This window comes from Bombus pascuorum, chromosome 10 (assembly GCF_905332965.1).
Source record: "Bombus pascuorum chromosome 10, iyBomPasc1.1, whole genome shotgun sequence".
NCBI classification, from domain to species: domain Eukaryota; kingdom Metazoa; phylum Arthropoda; class Insecta; order Hymenoptera; family Apidae; genus Bombus; species Bombus pascuorum.
The window spans coordinates 4,469,159-4,481,916 of NC_083497.1; the positions used below are offsets into that span (position 1 = coordinate 4,469,159).

General features: G+C 40.2%; 1 protein-coding gene across 4 annotated transcripts in view; it reads left to right on the forward strand.

The window, feature by feature from the left end:
* The window catches only part of LOC132911214 (POU domain, class 6, transcription factor 1), a 211,163-nt gene that overhangs the window by 139,335 nt on the left and 59,070 nt on the right, over positions 1 to 12,758 (forward strand). The window lies entirely within an intron of this gene.

Genomic DNA, 12,758 nt, shown 5'->3' on the forward strand with positions numbered 1-12,758 from the left:
GACAATTGCTTATTTCTTTCCTTTTTTATTCTTTTTTTTTTTAAGTGTTGTTTGAGATTAGTTGATTCTTTGTTCGGTTTTCTCGTGTCACGTTAATTATTTGTAATTGCATGAAGTTGAATGTTGGAATTTATAGAGGAAAATGCGTAAAATTGTTAAGAACGGTTTAATTAGCGTTTAGTTGCTGGAATCACGAGATTCATATCGTTTAACATGAGATTTTGCAACTGAAATTTTATTAAGTAGTCGTTTAAGAGGTATTCAGAGAACATATAGAAACTTTGCTGAAATTTAAAAAATCTGACAAACTCTAGTCAATCATTCTTTCGCGTTGCAAGCAATTAAGCATCCATTCCATCGCAAATATTCAAACAACCATTACAGAGAGGATTATCATTAATTATCAGACACATTTCAGATACGAGGGATATTTCGGAGAATCTTTTAGAGTCTTGTAAAATCTTGGAAGTTCAAATAAGCATACACCCAACCATCCCAATTATAGAAAATTAATTAACAAAAGTATTTAAAATTCGAAGAACATTTTGAAGAATTTTAGAATCCTATAAAATTCTGAAATACAAAATGAGCCAACCAATAATGAAGAGAATTAATTAGCAAACAGTTTCTAAGATTCTAAGAATATTTCATAGAATTCTAAAATTTTATGAAGTTCTAAAAGACTGAACTTAATATTTTATGAAAAATAGCTACGTTGAAACACGAGATATTCATCGTAAGATCCTCGAACCGTATCTATGGCCGTTGATGTGGCACCAGCGGATAATTATCGTCGGCTGGAGTCCTTGGGCCACGATGTTGAATCGAATTAGCTAATCTCGTCGTTGCGCCTAGACACAAGACACGGAGGTGTTAATTTCCATGTCTTTGATTTTTGGCAAGAGAGAGTTTCACAACGTTGTTCCAATCTAAAGACCCGACGCTCTTATTCCCGATATCTTGAACGCCCTGTGGCAGTTTTGTTACTCATCCCACTGTCGAGAGCTCGTACACGCGTTAGATTTCGACGTGAAAGAGGTGAGGAGCCGCGCGTGACTTAGCCTTTGCGAACCGAAAAGGCTTTACGTCAACACGATCTAATAAAGTCACGACTCTTGGATGCGAAGGTTAACATTGTTCCTTCCTTTGACTTGTTTTCACCTAGTCGGCGGCAATTCGCTTTACGAGCTATTCCTTTGCACCTATCCTCGTGTCTCACTTTTAACTTCTTCTTCGATTATGTGCATAACGTACGAGAGTGGTGAAATATGTCTTTATATAAGTTCACATTGTTCATCTCTATATTGTAGAATATTTATAATAAGCATAAAGTAGCGATATTGACTTTTGGTGTTTGAGATGTATCACATGATTCGTTCCTGTAAGGATGACAATGTAGGTTTCCGATACGTGACATATTAGGAAAAGATGCTTCAAGTATCATAAAAAAATTTCATCTATCCGTATAATTTCCATATAATCTCATTCCACAAATATTTCGCAAACTTTTATTATGCTACTGCAAATAAACTCCCAGATAATTCCCATAAGTTAAAACACTCTAATTCTGAAGTACTTCCATTTATTATCTACAACCAATCGAAAATTTTGGGTCAGGGATCCTTCTTCAGTTATACCTATATGTACATAGAATCTTTCTTAACTTTGTCATTAACATCGCAAATATCAAGAATACTTTTTCTTCCACCAATATATTTTCATCTAAAAGATTTTCCAAGCTAATACAATGGTAATTTGACATTTTTACCATCTAATTAAAAGTGTTATAAATAATAGAACACGTACTAACTCCAAACATTTGACCAACAGTATAAATCTTATTCTATCAAATATCGAAAATCTAAACAATTGGAAATATCCGAAAGAAACCAACAGCCCTTCAAAAAAACGCACACAACTAAAATCGATCAGCGTGATAGATCAAAATAGATCGGAATAAACGAGAAGTTGGATGAATCACGATATTCTAAGGCGCCTGAGAATTCCACAGGACCGTCAGAGATCGTTTATCAATTGGAATTATTGATCATCAGCGAACGTAGCCTAATTTACAGAGCGAGAACGAACAGAGTCGGCTTAGGGTAGCGGAGCGTAGGCCAGAATGACACTCTTGGTAATCCCCCGGCCCTTCCCTGTCGTTTCTAACCAACAGATCGGTAAGGGGGAGGGACGCGATGCCTCACGGTACTATCGATCATTCGGCAGGCCTCATAATTAGCAATTAACTATATCCATTAGTCGGTGATATAATTACCATGTGCTCCTACTACCGACGCTTAACCCGCCGTCTGCACGGCACAGCGGACGTTGCGAGGGGCTGATTTTCGCGGCATTAGCAGGTACATCACGATAATTATACGATCGATTATTCTAGGAGACCGACGAAGGGGGGCGGGGGGGGGCAGAGGACGATGGGGGGGGCGAAAATTGCTCCCTTCGTCCCCACCAAAGTGTCTAGTAAACTTGGCTAGTTTCGACTCGAATCGATCCATCCTATTTTCGATAATTCAAGGTCCACGTGTCCTTTCCACCGTCATTGTAAGCCGTGCTCTCTTTTTGTTTACACCGCTTGCCATATGTATTAGGACACTTGCTCGACGTTACTTTATTGAGAAACTTGAACAAATTTTACTTCGTTTACTATTTTCCATGGTAAGGCACACGTGATGCGAATGAAGGGATACATTTGTAAGAAAATAATTAGAAAAGAAAAGCAATGAGAAATAGCATTATCTAACTTGTATCTACTAGTAATTATTATATACCTACTAATACTAATGATTGATAGTGTATGTTTTGTGAATGTAAGAATATTCTTCAACCTGTGACGATTATTGTATTCGTTGGTATAATTGTTATTTTAATCGTCTCTGGAAGAGCTATTATTTTCTTATGAAAGATTATTATACGTTAAATATACATTAAGGAAACGTTAGGTAGTAATTTGTTGACTTAGGATTGTTTCATGAAAGTTTCATGAATTATTCGTCGGTGTTTTATTTTAATTTTGCACGAAGCTGTTCGAAGTCGATGACGTACTGAGTATGTCATTTATCTATTTAAGTCTCTTTATGTAACTCAAGTCTATGACAGCACTCTGTTACAGAATAATCTACTAACTAACAATATAATATTAGTGTACTGACAGATTATAAGTCAAAGTTGCGAACTATTCTTGTACAATTTTATGCCAAACATACTAATCAATTGATTTATAACATGCAAAATTAATCGTGTATGTAAAACTTCATTCATTGTATTACTAAATTTGTTTCTATTATGCAAGAAAATATATTAATGCTAATAATTTGTTGCTTACGACTTGTGATATCTCACTAGGAGCATCGAATTGGTAACTTTCAATTGTACAGGAGGACCCAGGCCACGTATTTTATTCTTCCAACATAAACCACAAAAATCTGCCATTCGTAAAAGTCTTACGATAAATCCGCGGCTTCGAATGGATTGAACTATTCACCATCAAGCCCTGCCAGAAGGTCAGTCGCATCGTAATAAGACATTCAGTTGCGATGGAATCGATAGTTGGAAAAGTTATTAACCCGGCACATGCCGGTCATTTCGACGTGGCGGTTTCTGCTATACACCGTGTAAATCCATCTGCCCCCTGTTCGACCGGCCTCGTGTATTCTTCTTTCCCAGTCCGTGTCGAGCGGTCGAAATGAAATTTAATCACCGAAGAAGTTAGAAACGGGCCAGGGCGACGACGCGTGTGCCGGTTGAATTAGCTGCACGAGACACGGCAGAGAGTTCACACACGCGGCTGAAACTTTCAGCCGGCCCTCCTCGGTAATTATTATCGTGGGATTGGTATAACCGTTGATTATGGCTATTATAAACTGTCGGGCAAATATAAGAAGGTTAGGGGTAGGGCGCGGAGTCGGTGTTAGGTAGTTGGAATTAGCCGGGCAGGATCGGCCTAGAACTATCTTGGATACCGCTGATTGCGGAATTAGAATTTATATGGATCTGTGCACGCGAGCCCGCGAGCCCAGTGGCTCTCAATTTCTGGTCCTGGTCGTTAAAACGAGCTTGTCGTGATACGAACGATCTGTTTTCGGGCCGCGGTCGGTTTACGATTAATTCTAAAAGCTCTCGATATACCACTTAATTCGGCCAACGATATCAGCGATTAACGTCCAGCAATGATGTGGCGCCTACATCGCCCCGCCTCTGGTGTCCAGCTCGCCAATTCACTCAAAACCTCCTCTCTTCTCCCTCGTCCATCCCTCCTTTCCCCATATACCACCCCCTCACGTTTGATCACCCTCTCCCCCCTCTCTCTATCCTCTCTTCGCTTTCCACCCGCTTTGCTCGTCGCACGCAATGAAATTACTACGCGTCCCATGAAAATAATCTAATTGAATAACGCGTCGTTATCATTTTTGCGTAATAACGATGAGGGCAGACCTTGATCGTGATTTCGGCCAGGGAATATGGCGATGTTTGGTGAAAACGATAATTGTCGAATATAGCCCCGGCGACAGTGCAATACGGGTCGATTATATAACCTGCAGCAGATTAATGTTTCAAGGAACGTTGCTTGGGGAATTCTGCGGTGCGATATCACTGGGTTAGTTGAATCGGTTTGCCCGATTCTCCACGGTGATTCGGCCGGGAGATTAAGATCCTTTCGTTCCTTAAATCTCATCTGTATTTTTGCCCATATTTATTTCTCTAATTTAGTCCCATTCATTATTTTTTTATTTGTATAATTAGTTTACGACCGTTTAATTTAATATTTTGAATACAATATAATTTCTATTATAATTCCGAGAAAGTTGATTTCGTTTTCAAAGGCACCTTTTAATTTTAATTTGTAATGTGCTAATTTGTATAGTGAATCACTTATGCTGTAACATATAATTAGCATAAAGTTATAAAAATAAGTAAACGAAATTTTAAATTATGGTTCTGTCGCACTCTTACTATTAAGAGTAAGTTGAACAATTTTGATAAAAGTGGTGTTTTATTAAATCCTTCGGAAACATTGTTGAAGAGTGGAATTATAGCTACAAATACGTTACTTATGACCATAGTTAAAGTTCTACTTCTTGCCGGAAAAATTAAAACGCAGATTTTCAACAGAATTTTATAGAAATATAACGTGAGATTCATAGACAGAATTTATAATAAAGTAGCATCGATATATCGCATGTTTAAGAACAATCTCAAAAATATTTATTTGGCTTGTTTCTACTCGAAGCTAGGCTCGAATTATCCTATACTCGAATTCCTTCAATTAACATAATCATTACCAGTTCCTCAATCACTGGGATCATCTATCACCACACAAAGCCCAATATCGTCCAACAGTATCGAGAGACAATCCGTGGACAGGGAATCCCCAGGAAGCCTGACGGCTGATTAGAGCCCAAGCTGCTTGAATAATATTTGTCGTCGACTTTCTTCTTTGGACGAAATCCGCACCACGTTCGATTCTCCTATGCATATGTAAGAGCCGTGCCCGGCACTCGAATTGATGAAATTCCCAACATTAATTGTATCACAATGGTAATTGAATCTGCGGAGCGCCGTCTATTTGAACAATAGTTGGTTATATTATGTAGATTTGCCGTCGTAGCCTGGTACCCCGCCATCCAGCTTGCCCCCTCTTCTCTCTGGGTTCACTCTTACCCTTCCTCCTTGTTCCCTACTGCCCCTTGTCACCCCCGTCTTCCCGTTACCTTCGCTGTTCCATCCCCTTTACACCCCTTTCAACCCTCTCCTTTTCGTTTCAACGACGACGGTTGCTGCAGCACCGCCTGGCTGTTTAAACACAGACGATATCAGAACTACCAGAACTAACGTACGGAGTTAGCACGGGTTAGGTGACTCGACTACGGTCGCCATTATCATAATTGCACGCGGAGTTCCTTCGACGAAACTCGGCTGACCTATCGCAATGGGAATAGACGATGATCTCCTTGGTGACCTGGAATCAGTGCGCGACCGGGAGCTCCAGAGCTTGGAAGTCTGCCATTGGTTTTGCAGATATCAGTTGGAAAGAATTGGGTAGTTTGTTCTTCGATTATTGGATTGATTGGAAAATTCTGTCGATAGAGTTTGATTGTACACGTAGAATTTTGTTTGATGATTTGTAGAAACCTATTCATGTGAAATTTATCAAACTTGTCTAGCATTTATGATTCCAAAGTTTCATCTATCTTTAGTAATATACTTTATCTATCTCTCTTATGGATCAGGCTGACCTTTCTCTTACCTAATCTATATAATATGTACTTATTCCTCTTTCTATAAGAAGAGTAGAACTGAAAAGGGTTAAAAGAGAAGCGACCTTGACCTATTTTTTTGATACAAACGAAGAATCTCGTAACGAATGATCTGAATAGACGTGTAGATTATCTTACATAATCCACAAGACTTTCGTTACTGCACCTTTATATCATGATAGAATAAATCAACGAAGTTTAGTATGCATCTCTAGAATAAGAAAATCTGATTAGAGCCAATTATCTAAATAGTCTTGAGATGAGAACCACTGTGACTGCAGGTGGGGTACTCATTTATTATAACGAATAAAGTTGCAAAGGCGGTTCCTTCTACCCAAGGAGTAGTACTCGTAAAACTAATGTGCCCTTATTACACGCTCAAAGGAACGTTACACTTTATCATTGCACGGATTACAATCAGACTTGATCAGACACAGAACTTCTTCTTCGAATCCCTATTTTTCGTACCTTTATCCTTGATCGCCTCTTTATTACTAATACACTGTGTTTCGTTTCCTTGCAAATCATTTTTATAGATTACTTTGTAAATGAATAGAAGAGGTACTAGCAGGCCGGACGATAAGCGACAGCCCGTGCAAATGATATGCACGCGTCGCACTCACAGGTTGACACCTTCGCTAATCGACCACGTTGGGACTATCAGGGACGGTTCGACCGTGTGCCATGATATGCCCTGGCTGACGGCGGAGGGACGAACCTGTGACGATATTAGGGACGTGTTAGGTTTGCCGAGGGATCCCTCCGGGGACAACAAAAGGACCACACGCACCGGGACGTACCAATGGACAACGTTATATTGCGCTGAAATTGCTCTCGTCCGATGCCTCTCGCTTCTGAACCTTCTTCGCTTTCCCCCCTTTTCGACTCTTTCATCGGCAAGCAAAATAAATTTGATATTCTTTTCGGCCACTGAATCTTTCTGACCCCTTTCTAATCGGTTCAAATATTTACGAGTCGGCTTTTATTGCTTTGATTTTTCTATAGTCGTTGCATCTTTTTCTCACACTATAGTGATCTTGTCTCTTGAAGAACATATTTTAACTTTGAGTGAAATTTTTGGTGCGTTTCATATTTTCTTTTAGAAAATAGAATATTTTGAGGGAAAATAGAGATTAAACTGAACTATTAAGAGCCGCTTAAATTTTTTAATTAAACGAACATTTGAGGCGTTCATTGGGACAGAGGTACAAGTGTATTTCTTTTTTCAAATAATAAGTATATTTATCTAAAATATATTTTTATGAATTTCCAAAATTACAAACTTTATGTATCTTAATATTTACGAACGTACAAATTCGTCGATTTTTCTATTAGAGTTTAATGTTACCACTGTTTCTGCTATTTATACCACTTTTCCTCTAAATACTTCATTCGTTTTTTATTCACTATTTTCGATATTTCCTGTCAAGAAAAATAATTAATTTTATCAATAAGTATGCAATTTTTTTTAGTAAAAACGATTGAGCCGGGATCATTCAAAGGGCATATCTCTGACATCCATAATTTTACTTTTCGATATAGATAAGAAAATAAAAAAACGATATTCCTCCTACCTTTACGATATTCCAACCTTAAGTATATTCCAACATGATTTTTGACACTTAGCGTCCTGATAAAAAATGATAATCACGCTCCCTTGTTAATCCGCCTACTATTCCCAATTACTTCTTTACCAGGAAACTATCCTTTCCAGGTGTTCGGCGTCTAACTTAATCCAGACCAGGCTTAAACAGATTAGGATTCAATTTTTACACGGTTCGATCCGCGAGGGGTAGGAGTGCGGGTTAGGTAGAATGATTAAAAGGCATGGCTTAGGTAGGTCGGGGGCGTCTACAAGCGAGCATTAGCTCGGATGGTATACGTAACAGGACTATTCGGATCCGAATTTCGAGAATTCCGGTAGCTTTTAACGCCCATCCTGGCATCGCCCGAACTCGTGTTAGGCCAGGGCCAGTCGACGTACGATCGCCGTCGATGTGCACGGACTTTGCTCGGTGGCGATGGTGTTCTCCCACTGCTGAGTTGGTAGCCCTGGCTGGCTGTGCCTGCCTGCCACCACCTCATTTGAATTTCTAATTAGGAAACCTCCATGCAATTATTGGATTAATGTAAATTACGAGAGCTGGCTCGGTCTCCGCCACCGCTACCGCTACCGCCGCACAAGGGTGAAGCTGTCTCTCTTCCTCTCCCCCTGTATATATATATACATCTATCTCACTTCGCTATATCCTTCTCTCACTCCATCTAACTGTATATTTCGTCTCTTTTCAACTCGATCTCCAACGTTACCTCCGTTTCCCTTCAACTCTCACTTATTCTATCTCTGTCTGATAGTTTGCCTATCTTTGTTCATTCGGTTCAACCCCTTATCGTTCCTCCTTCATCTTCTCTGTCTTTGCGTTCGTCTCTCTTTTACCACCACTCTTCTCCAACCGCTGCCCTCCACTCCTTTCCTTCGGCAAAGCCGTCGACTCCCGCTCTATCTCGCTGTCTCTCTCGCTCGCCGGGGGTTGGGGATAATTAAAATCCGTTGATTAATATGTAAATTTAATAAGATTACTGTTCTAGGAATGCCCGGTGCAGACAAGCGGCTGTACCGCGTCTGCTTGTATCGGGGCTGCGGCCGTTGTAGCGTTTGACTGTCGTGGGGGGGTGGCGAGCTTGACGGTGGGATTTCTTGTCGGGCTTCTTTCGATCCCATGGAAGTCGTTGCTTCTCGTAAACAGGGAACGATCGTTCTTTTACTCTATTCTTCTTCTTTAGTCCGTTGCTCTTTTGAAGATTGTTGGAGATCAGTTTCCTCGTAACTGACTGTTTGACTTTGTTTTTGAAATTAGTTGGAATTACTGAAATTCTAATGATTATCCGTTTTGATTAATTGGTTTGATTTTATAAAATTGTTTGTAGTTTATGAATATTGCTTTTGAAATATTTAAAAGTACTAAAAATTCATAAAGTTACATATGATGTAATCCTACTTGACCTTAGTGAATAATATACTAGGCTATTGTATGTACTGCGATATTACTCATGGCATGCGATAAACGCCACTATATAATTAGGCAAATTTAATACATTTAAAAATTGTTTCTGTATACACAATGTACGCTATAGGCAATGTAATAAATGTAAAAGATTTAGAGAGAACGAGTTTATCTTGTACATTTAAATTAGTATATCTATCGCATATGGCTCGTGTAATATAGATGTATTCTCCATATTGTACTCTATTCATTACATTCAAATAATACAACGGAACAATTTCTAAGTTTTCGAAGTTCAAAATTTTGTAATGTAATTTTCCGAAATAGAAGGTACTGTCCTACAAACAATTATTCCACAAATCTCATAATTATCTATCGCTAATGTAAAGATTGTATGGTTACATCTCGAGTTACACGACAGACGAGAAAAGTCAAAGACAGGCTGACCGATCCGAAATCGAAGGGTGACAAAGCCGCGAAAAGGCATACGCGGCGACAGGCAATTTTTGTTGCTGCGTAAGCTAGAAATACAATTTGAAAAATCCAACAATGCTGGCCAATTCGCAGGAAAATGCGCCAGTCACCCGAACGCCCTCGGTATTGTTCGCCGGCTGGACACAATGCGCCCGATTGGCGGTCCCGGATTTTTACAACATTCGCGACTTTTTTTGCGCGTCCCCGATCCCCTTTTCCACCCTGGTGCACCCCATCGTGTTCCTCCGTGTTACGTGGCTGTCCAGAGGCCAGCCAGGCAAACCACCTCTTTTATTTCCTTTTCCGCTTAACTCTCTTTTTTTTATGCCACGACACGACGCTACGCTACGCGACGTCGGTTTGCGAGCTTGCGCGCCAAAACTGAGCGTAATCGACGCGTCCCGCGATTTGCATAGCCGAGGCGAAAAGTAGCGACGTGCTTTCTCGTTGATTTCTCGCTCGTGCTATGGCTTTTTTCCACAGAATCGCCAGTATCCTGCGAGGATAATCCGTAAAAACCGGTGGATTTCTCGAAATCACGACACGCGCCTACCAGCGAGTAGACGCGTCCAGGTGGAGTGACTCGTGGCTTTTTCACCGCGTTCCAACGACACCCTTCGTTTATTAACGCCCTACAGTCGCGACGTGGTGGTTGCGCGCGAAAGCCTGTGGCGAGTCAAACAGTCGTACGAATTTTTAATTACGCCTGGAGAACCGACCGACGCTCGCGAAAATATCGTCGTGATTAGCGGGATTGTTTTATGAAAAACTTGTAACGAGACTGGTTCAATTAACGGATTTCCATGGGAATGCTGGTTGTGAAGAGACACACTCGTTGCGCGCGTTTGTTTTTCCGCCAGCTGTCATGCAATTGTTGACACTAGAGCTCATACAGCTGGCTGTTTGGTGTAATTCAACTGTTCGATTGGGTTCAAACGAACCAATCAAAGAAACGTTTCATAGATATACTGTCTTTCTTAGTTAACATCTCCTATCTATCATTTTGTTTGTTTTTCAAAATGTGTATGTATTTCAAAAGTGTCGCAACTTAAAGTAATCTAGTCGTATGTTGAATATCAAAATCATCAAACGGATTTCAAGAGATAAGAATGAAGAATTACGAAAATAATATTCGTCCATTGTTTTCTACGGTCTATTTTTGTCCTTATTGTGTGTTTAGCGAAGAATTTTTTTGTAAGCTTCCAAATAATTTCTCACTTTTTTTCGAAAAGTTGTTTGAATTGTGTCGCTTTTGAAATACATATGCGATATTTTGAAATATGTGAAGTTACCTTTTAAGTAAAACTACATTCTTATGTACATTTTTATACCGAAAGCTAAAGGGAGACCGTAACATATTTGTTGACTGAACAATGTAAAAACGTCTTGATAATCGCGCAACATTTAGTTGTAATTAAATCAGTATAGAAAGTTGAGTTATACAGACCGAATTCCGATGTATCATAATTAAAAGTTGAGGGAAAGAAATTGTATATAATTAGAAAGTCACTATTTCACTGTTAATTACAGGTAATTTGGGTTGCACTTGTTTTACAACTGTCAGTTACATTATCTTTTCTATGGTAATAACTAGGTTTCATGGTTTACGCGTAAAACATCGCGGCAATCTCGATGGTATACGCGTATTTAAAATATTCATACATCTCATCAACTTTGTACAACGGTTGTAATCGTTGACGGCGGAAGGAAAGCGAAAAAGAACAAATTTGCAGGACAGAACGGATTAATACGCCTTGGTGGCCGATCATACATGTCCTTCAGAGTGTCGTTTCGACCGCGATCCAATCAATTTCGCGTCATCCGGCCGAAGAAACCGCCCCTTTCGCGGCGGCCGAAAAAAGGGCACAAAGTTATTAAAATTCTGGTACAGCGAGGATCGACGTCGACTAGCCGGGAATAATTAATCGGCGAACAAAAAGATTCTTCCGGTGGCCGCCGCCGGCCGTTCCATAAATTAAGATAAATTCCTGTGACACGTCGATTCGTTCGGCTCTAGGATCGTTGCCAAACATCGACGCAGTTTTTCGTTGCTCTTCCGTGCTAACGAAAAATGAAACAGAGAACGTACTAAAAAATAGGGGGGGAATAGAGGAAGAAGAAAGAAACAAAAGAAGGAAAAGAAAAGAGAGAGAAAGAAAATGAAGGAGAGCGAAAAAACGAGCGATCCATCGGTATTCCACCAGCGAATCTGTCACACTCCCTTTAGCCGGCTTGTAGAACGAAGCTGACGCGTGCGCTCGCACGCACCCGATCATCCCCCTTTCTCTCGTCCCTCCGCGACACATATACATCGTACTTTAACGTGTATAGTATCCTGTATACGTAAAACGAAACTGGACAACACACATACACGTGCCGGCTGGTACACCGACGATTCGGCTACTAACAAACCCAATAAAAATAATGCACTTTCGTGCATTTGCAAATGAACGTTGTCATTTTATTTCGACGGGAACGAGTCACGTGGTGGCTCGCTCTGGGGCTGCCAACAGCTCCCGCCGCTGATAATAATTATGGATATTGAGAATGGTTATCGCTGACGCCCCGCGTATTAATGCCCCCGACACTCGCACGCCGATAAACAAATTTGCCGTGTCCGCGTCTACACGGCGGCGTCTAACTTTTTTCCGCGGCCAAGCGAATTAAGCGCGCCCTGGGCCATTAGGGTTTCGAGAGACTGGAAATTAGTTTGTCGTCCATGCGATCGTGGCCTAGCAGAAGTAAATAAGCGTGTTTTCGCTTTACGAAATTTTAAAGGACTCTATTTGTTAGGAGTGAATTTTTTAGATATTAGGGCTGGTTTCTGAAGGTGTCATTTATTGGTTAGGGGGACGAGGGCGCCGTTATATGGTAGATAAGAAAGTTAGAGTAGAATTGGGTAAGATAAAGATAAATAAGGGTAGATAATTTGGGAATGAGATGGAATTGGATAAGCTGAATAGGAATTATAAATTTGATAGGGTGGAGATTAATGGTGGAAGAATGA